Raw genomic sequence first — 9,360 nt, 5'->3', positions numbered from 1 at the left:
CGGGCCGGGAGCCCTCCTTGTTCCTCCTAGCGGCTGGGAGCCGAAACACGGCCATGACCGTCAAGTCAGCCATCACGCCGTCACCACATCCGGTAACACCTTCAAAATAAAACGCCGTCTTCGCTCGTTAAACCACCTCTAAATAGATTATACAAAACGACACAACACGAGGTTTATAGTGTCTATAGTTTATGTTCTGTGTCACTTTGCAGAAGTGAATTACCTTCAAAAGGCGAAATTGACGTATTTTAATTTTATAATGCTGTGAAAATCCTCGCTACACATCCGGCTTCACGTCTGCTTTGCGTATGTTTGACCGTTTTCTACTCGATAGCTGTGTCCACCATCTGTTCACACAGAAATCTCACCTGACCGGTTTAGAGCGACCTGGTAATGGCGCATATCCACCTCAGTTTAGGGTTTCAATTCTGTAAAACAATTTAGGAAGTGGACCTTTTACTCTCCCTGAGAACATTTCTTCGCTTTTACAGTATAACTCGCAAGATCATGTACAGACATGCACAACACCACCCAGACACCTTCCTCCACTGACTATACATGTTAACTCTATACACACTGAATACCTTCACCCACTTGTAAGTTTCCCTGTTATTGCTTTTCAGCACTGACACAAAATCGATTAAATGGGTCTTTTTAAAGGAAAATTTACAAAAAAGCCTCTTTGTGGCCAAAGTAAAGACATATTTCTACTAATACGTATAACTCTTTATTTTGAAATCTTCATTATACAATAAAGACAAAAAACTTTTCCTATTGCAGACCAAAAAGAATGCGTGTAAAACTGTTTTTAGGTGAGAACGCTACAGCTGCTGACAACCTTTTTTTGCTCCAAACACCACAACATCAACTTGAACCCAAAATGTCAACAACTAATTAAAACAAAAAGAGGATAAAATGAGCTGAACCATGCTATAATCAGATTGACGAATCAGCATTTCTCAATACTCAAGCCAAAGTACCATTTTAACACTTTTTTCAAAAAACAAAACAAACAAAAGATGTCATTAGTTAAACATCTAAAATCTGCAATTAGTAAGAAGTGATTGCACAAGTATCTACCCTGTTTAAAGTGACTCGCCTAATTCAAAACAAAATGGAGATAATCCGTGTTCAGTGAATGTGTCACAAGTGACTGTAGCATAAAAACACCTGTATCTAGAAGGTCCAGTCACTGGTGAATCAGGACTCCTGTCTGTAATTACACCATGAAGACAAAAGAACACTCCAAGCAACTCAGGGAAAAGGTCACTGAAAAGTGTATGTCAGGGAATGGATACAAGAACATTGCCAAGAGGCTGAATATCCCTTGGATTAAAATTAAATCCAGTATTTAATAATGGAAGGAAAATGGCAAATGCGTAAATCTGCCTAGCACAGGCTGCCCTTCAAAACTGAGTGATCATGCAAGAGACAGACTACATAGGGAGGCCACCAAGACACCCATGATTCATCTGAAGGCGTTACAAGTGTCAGCAGCTAAGATGGGAGAGACTGCACATACAACTTTTGCCTGTTCTTCACCAGTCAAAGCTTTATAGGAGAGTGGTAAAAAGAAACTTTGCAGAAATCAGTTTTTAATTGGACATGAAAGAGTCTTTTGTTGTGAATTCTTGTCAAAAAAAGGCATATTATTTTGGCTATGATTCAATGTTAAAAATCAAAGGATCCTGTACCTGACTCATACACCTGGAATATTGATTTGCAAACCTACTGCACTGATTTTATTGTTTGCACACTGTTAATACTGCTCATACATTATATATCTAAGCGCATTCATACTGTCCTTAAAGCTTTTCGACTAAGGCATTTTATATTGCACTGAAGTTTTACTGCTTCTTTTGTGCTAAACTGCATTTTGTTGTCTTAGTACTTGCACTCTGCCCATTGACAATCTAATCTAATAAGGAATGAGCAGGATTCCATGTTTTTCCGTATGGTCTTTATGTTGATGCCAGGTTTATTTTCAGTTTAAAAAAAAAGCACAATAGCAACATCCAGAGGACTGTTTGAACTCGTGTTGCTCTTGTTACACTGAGGCTACACCAGCAGATGGGGCTGTTCACCATGACTGGGGAAGAAGGAAAGCCATGCCTCATCAGTGATTGTTTAAGATTCAGTCCGTAAATTTGACCTCTGCAAGGAGATAAGAGACAGCTACAGCTTTGTTTGCCGGCCTATTATCTGCAGTGCCTGGAAGTCATACAAGCGAGCTCATAAATAAATGAATAATTTTAAAGGCTAAAACACACGACTAAAAAGGGATGGTATGGATCCTTAAAGATACACAAAGGAAATATGTCAAAAACAATATATTTGACAGGGTCTTCTCTCGGTCCTCTTTGAGCAAATAAGAAATGACATTGTCGGTGACTCTTTCGACTAATGGAGGACTTGTCAGTTTATGATAATGGCAGATCTCCCTCCTCCCTGCCTGCAATTGCAATCACACCATACCCCATGTGGAAATTATATAGCCATGCTCACTGCTGCAGCCCAACCCCACCACCACCCCCCCTCCTTCACTCCTTCTACCTCACACTCGTCCTATTCAGCACCCTGGAGAGCTGCTGCAGGTACTCGGCTGTCCTCTGTGAGATGGCTGATGAATGGCATGTATTGTATATGAGAGAGGTGAAAAATGGCGAGAGGGTAGATGGAGGAAAAATTAACCTTGCATGACAGGGGCTTGGCTGTGGCTGAGCAAGGACAGACGTCTCTGGGATGTATGTTTATGCATGGAGCAGCACTCAGAGCTGCATCAGAGCTCGCAGCAGGCAAGAGTCTGGCCCATAGACACTGCTAATGAAAATAAATGAAGCTCACGCACTCCATCTCTCCCCAATACAGGCACGCTTCCACCACAAAGCCAAAACTCATCTTTCATTCTCTGCTGCTCCAAGGTTCAGCAAATTCTAATTTATTGCACAATGGGGCTTTCTATAATTGATTTGTTTATAAATTAAATAATATTCTTCTCCCAGCATGTTGTGTGCACAGAGTACTTCTCTAATATAACCAATTAAACTATCCTGAAGAAATGCATTAATAAATATTTCCCATGAACATTTTAATATAAATTCACTGAGGAAATGCACTGTGTTTTTGTGTGACATTGCAGCGTCCTTGGTTCGTGGAAAACCCACCTAAAATAAGTGGGCTGATCCCATGCCTGCTTTATCCTTCTGTCCACACCTTCCCTGCCTGCTTCCTTGCCTTTTCTGTTCATCGAAGGCTTTCAATTCCTAGATCGGCACTATTGTTTGAGCGCCCAGCCCCCACGGCAGCGAGAGCCCCCACCACCACCACCATCACTGCTGTGTTACCAAAGAACAAAAGAGAGAGTGTCAGACACCACCCACTAGATCTCTTTCACACCAGAGCCCCCACCTCAGTTCCAGATGGGGTTGCCTTTTTTCAGGGTTTCTCTCAACCCCAAGAGTCCTCCAAAATGGAGCCCCCCTCCCTCCCCCTGGAGCCCACTACTCAGCTGCCCGTCATCCACCTGCTCCGCTGCCACGCGCCCGTGGCCAGGGCACGTCCCCTCTCTATCCCACCCCACCAGGGAGTCCTATTAAAATCATTAACCACTTTTTTTCTTTTTTTTTTTTTTCTTTTAACGGGAGTCTGCTTCCAGGACATTTACTAGCAGCAGTAAAAACTTTAAAAGGGAAAGTAAACGTAGATACGCATTCAGATGAAAAACATTTTTCCACAAAGGACTAAAAACAAAAATGCAATAATTGTTCATTAGTAATTTTAATGGTAAAAAAATGTGTCATTCTAGATCTTGCTAGTTCAGCTGTTCTTAAAGCAGGGTGGAGGAATTACACCAGACTGAAAATTGTGATCAATAATTCTAATCTATAACCCATAGTGGTGTCCTATACAGGGGGCTGGCAGATGCTCATTTGTTTGTTTCCCTCAGAGCATCAACATGCAGCGTCTTCAGGAGGATCTCTGCTTTAACCTCCACCCCTGTCTTGACCTCTCCCCTCCAGGGACAGAGAGTGTGCTATAGCAACAGGACACATCTGCTGCAAGACAGCTGTTAAGTCTCCTAATGTTGATTCTACAGTCAGAGTTGGGGAGGTGGGGGGTCGAAAGGTAATCATTGCTGAATTGCTTAGTATCACCTTAATTGCTTCAAAACACACAAATAAACACCTCTCATTAGCCACCTTTCCACCTGCCGTAAAACAATACATCGAGCTCATCAGACAGAAGAAGTGTATTTCTGTGGTTATATATTTACAAACTGTAGCCAATCAGTCAAATGTATCTTGGACAGCATCCTACAAGGCCAGTATGAGCAGCTACACTTTCTCCTCTGCCTACATTACATGCATGGATGCATGCTATGCTGTCACTCACTAACCAAGATTTATGGAAATACCCCTTCTAGCTCTAGTCAGTACAGTGTACACAGCACACCCTGCTCACATGTTTGAATATATGCAGATATATGCATGTAGTATGTTTATGAGTTCTTTACAGCACTTGCTTTGGACTTTTTATAGGTTCTGTGCTGCAGGAAATGACTAAACCTCCATCACCATTACCACCACCCCCATACCCCATCCCACCACCACCACCACCATCCTCCAGTCCCTAAGGGTTCAAGCACCCAAATCAATTGAAAGAAAGAAGAGTGCATCGTGGTCCTCCCCCTACATCTGTCAGGGAGGGAAAGCGGGAGGGGCCATACTGACGGGCCATACAGGGAAACAATATCACTCCATCTGCCACAAACCGTTTCATCTCTGATGGGGTGAAATATAGCTCACAAATACATCTACCGCTATATCATCTATGTGTATTAGCTTACTGGTGCCCTAGTCTGTACCAATTCCCAGAAGCATACGCAGTGGCTTTTTGTCTCATATTACCTTCCTCCCACCAGCCAGCACTCTCGAGCCACCTTGCAAATTATGCTTTTAAGCCAAACAGCATGTTAAAAGAAACTGTTCCACTTTACACAGTGAACCAGTTAATGAAAATGAAAGACAACCAAGCAACAACATTTACATGTAAAAAGTTCCAGAATCAAAGTACAGAGCAGTGAACCTGAAAGCTTAATGAAAGTGAAAGCCCATATTGTGTTTAGAGGAAATACAGAAAGGAAAAAAAAAAGTAAGATGCAATCTGCTAATAACCAGAGTGCTCTTTCATATTCAAATGGTGCTGCTGCTGTGCTTGGAGGATGGGTGTGGCCGGCTGATTCTTCTTGCCTCCTGAGCTGTCGCGGCTTTGTGACGTCCAGGATACCATTTGCTCTATCAAATTATGCTATCGGACTGGTCACTGTTCAGTGCGGAGGACAAAATGACAACCCCAGACAGCGGCTATCAATGTCCACAGTGATGCACACTGATCGCAAACAAAACTACGTAGCCCAGTGATCCGGTAAGCTGTAGGAACAGTACAAAATGGTCTGACTGTTTACTGGAGGGAGAAACGAAAAAAAAAATCCCATATCCCCATGAGCCATCATGCATCTATCTCAGCAGCAGGTAGAGCTGCAATCTCAGTCATTCATATTTAATTCCACAAGAGTTTCCGGCCAGACTAATGTGCTATTGATTTCAAGTCTCCTATTACTGAAAAGGGGAAGGGCCATGAGGGGGGGAAAGCTGGACTACAGGGAGTAAGAGCTGGAGACTGAAAGAGGAGAGGAGAAGGATGGAGGGGGAGAAAAGAGAGTGCAGTGACTACACCAGTGAGCTTTTCTAAGAAATAATATAATATTCCATTTGAACAGCCCGAGTTATCTGTCTAATAATCTCCTTTTCAAGTAAATGCAACAAATTCTACATGAAAGCATAATGAGTACTTTTCAAGTTTAAGCATGAAATGTGCGTCACATTATATACTGTTCATTACAAGTTGAGGCATTTACACAGTAAACGAAGCTAAAAACAGCTCAGCTTAAGAGAACAGATACACTTACACCTCCTCTACTCGTTTTGTGTCTGTCAAATGTACGTTTACGTGTCAGATGGAAAGAGAGCAGCAGAAAAAGAAGCGAGAAAAAAAAAACACAAAGAGAATGTCTAAGAGCTTTGTGTATTTAAGGTCTCTCCCTAGATACCAACTCAGACAGGACAAAATGAAAGATTAATAAGCACGGCTTTATATTTAAAAAGGTTTTGAGTAAAACATGGTCTCAGTAGAAGAGGTGAGCGCTGCTTAACCCAACCTCAAAGCCACGTGAACATTCATACACATTTGCGGAAAATACATGAGTGGCAGAGAAAATGTTTTAATGAAGATGTAGTCATATGCGCTGGCATATGCGAGAGTTTTCCTTTAATCAGATAATAAGACTGTGAAACACACACACTGCCTGAAAAGGTTAAATATATCCCGTTCTACAACGATTAAATACAAACAAAAGAAAGATACTGTACGCAGAGTATTAAACAGGCACATGGAAAGCAGAATATAATACATAAATAAAAAAATGACAAGAGCATCTACTTCAGAGACTTCCTCCCACCAGCCTGTCTACTCTAATAATAGCCCAGAGACAACAAATCCAGACAGACAGAGGGAGAGAAGGATATAGAGAGAAAGAGGAGAGAGACAGAGTAAAAGTGCAAGAGTGAACCCATGAGGGAGACCACAAGAAAATTGCCAAATAATACATAAAGGGTTGAATTAGGCCAGTTGCCATTATCAACAAATGTCCTTTTAAAAAGAGGCTAATTTATTTTTGGAACCTTTCCTGAAAGCAATAACTGCTTCACTGCTGTTGCCACAAAACCCTGAATTGCCAAGAGCCAGGCCTAGTGGAGAGACCACTGAATTAACCAGACCTGAGGCTGAATCATCCTACCCATCCCCCAGATACACTGTCATAGTGTCACTCTCTCACTCTCCCTGTCTCTCCCCCTCTCTCTCCTTCATGCACATGCACACATGCACACACACACACACACACACACACACACACGCACACACACGCGTGCGCAGGGCCACTACCTTACCGCAGGGCAATGGCAACAGGCATTCGTTTTGACGTAACACTGAGAGAACAACACAGACGAGGAACAGAAAAGGCTAGGCTAAGGAATTCAGACCTAAAGGGGTTTTTATAATTTACAAAGTTAAGCATCGCCACCCAGAAGTCAAATATATATTGAATTTGTAATTTACATATTGTTGGCATATTACTAGTGTCCTGGAAGAGCTGCATTGATAAATTGGTTTGACTAAAATTAGAGATGCTATGTAAAATGCATGCATTTTCTGCTCCCTCAGTTGTATTTTCTAGCCTAATTGTACAGCTAGCTGTGATTTCTGTCTGTTGCTGAAGCTCTAAATCAGTGTACTGATTTTGTTCATATCTCTGGCATTAAGATGCATTCCACAATACACCAAAAGAAAAGGACCACTGCATCAAGACTCCTAATCACCACTAGTGGAGGAAACCTAAACAATAAGAAAATAATCAGTTGAATAACAAAAAGGCTTTTAAGCAAAAGCAATGCTTGATCCTTTGATTCAGTGATGTACAATAGGCGCTTCAAATGCCCTCTTACCCACAGGGAGGATTCAGCTGCCGTGCTACTAACCAGAGCTCCAATGAGGGGCCACAATTAAGCCCATTTATTCACATTAAGTGTGAACTGTAAGTGGGGCTGCAGTCAGTTGACAGACCTGGGTGCTTTTGTGTTACAAGAGCCGCTTTTATTCACCAAACAAAGACGGAAAAAACACAAGCACCTAATGACTGAATCTCGCCATCTCTTCTCAGACGTCCATACACGCCAGCAGAAATACACACACATACACACACACACACGTGTGCATTTGCACACATGGACACACAGTCGTCCTCCCTCTCTAACAAACTGACTCAAAGGCTCCAACGCATCCAGGCTGAGTTGAGTCACTGCTTGTCAGAACGGTGGGGGCGGGGTTAAGACAGACTGACAGTGGGGCTCCATCTCTATCCTCTTATTAACGCTTAACGAGTGCTTTCCTCATGCAATATTCATCTCCACTAATATCATCCAAGCTTTGAGCCAAGCTTGCTACTTATGTAAGGCAATTATGTAAAATATCAGACAGGGCCCATGTTCAGAATCTGACTGGAAGAGAGCTGCAGGACAATGACAGATAGGAAAAGGGGGTACACAGGAGTGATTATGAAGGAAGGACTGCAAGGTGGGAGAAACAGCTAAAGACAAAGAATAGAGGGAACTCAGTTACATCTATGTCTTGTGCTACATCTTCATTTGAGGACACACTAACATCCATCCACAGATCCATCAAAGGCAAGTGGCCAGTGTCAATAATGCAAACAATTTCCTCCCTCGCACCATCATTCTCTACAGCCAGAGACAGGATTGAGTTAGGGTGAGCAAAGTAGAGGAAGTGATCACATCAGCACCACTTGTCTACTGATCAACAGCTAAAAAAGAAACATTCATTCTATACAAAGCACAAACCTTCCTTCACCATCTTACTTCCGCTTATGATTAGAAACCCTCGAATCATACACAAATAAACAAACATACACTGATTTATGCACACTTGCACGCACACCCACCCCCCCAGGTCAAGGCCCTATGGGGGTCTGCACAGAAATAGGTCATTTGTCACACATGATGTCCCGGGGCAGGGGATGCATTATAGATGAGCCCAAACAGCATGTCTCAGTGAGCACTCACCACACAGCCAGGGACATAGGAGGCAGCAGCAGGAGGCGGGTAGAGAGGGCTGAGAACTCTTCAGGAAAGGGATGCTGGGATCCTAAAGTAAGACAAAAATCACTGCTGGCCACGTTTCTCTTCTGTTCGTAAAGTAATGAATAAAGATCATTTGGCACAGCTTGAGCAGAGCTACAACTGCACATTTAAAAAAAAAAAAACTTTTCCCTGGAAAGATGTGAATTAATCCAGGGGGGTGTCTAATTTGTTATTCACATGTCTGCACCTGACCCTATAGCTAACCATCTGCCTTGCATATAAGAGATCCAGAAATCATCCACTCATTAGTCGTAGTATGGATTTTAAGGCTTTGTTTCAGGCTACAATTCCCACCCAATCATTGCATATTTCAGGCCTCTGCTCTTCTGCTATAATTCGGCAATTATCAGCTAAGAATGTGGACTCAGAAAAGTCTGCTGATCTGCACTCTAAATTGCTTTTATTTGTAAAGACAAAGGTCTGTGGAGTGTAATTGTTTGCTGCGGTTTCAGACAGGCCTAAACGAGGAATAAGAGAAAGGAAAGGGGCTGTGCTGAGGCAGAAGTGAGTGCAAAGTGTGGGGAATGAGAGAGACAAGTCCACTGTCTTCTGCTGCACCCATCTGTTCTGAAAGTGCAGGTGGAGC

Source organism: Stegastes partitus, unplaced genomic scaffold (assembly GCF_000690725.1).
Source record: "Stegastes partitus isolate 25-593 unplaced genomic scaffold, Stegastes_partitus-1.0.2 Scaffold297, whole genome shotgun sequence".
Classification (NCBI taxonomy): Eukaryota; Metazoa; Chordata; class Actinopteri; family Pomacentridae; genus Stegastes; species Stegastes partitus.
This window is presented reverse-complemented; position numbering follows the sequence as displayed.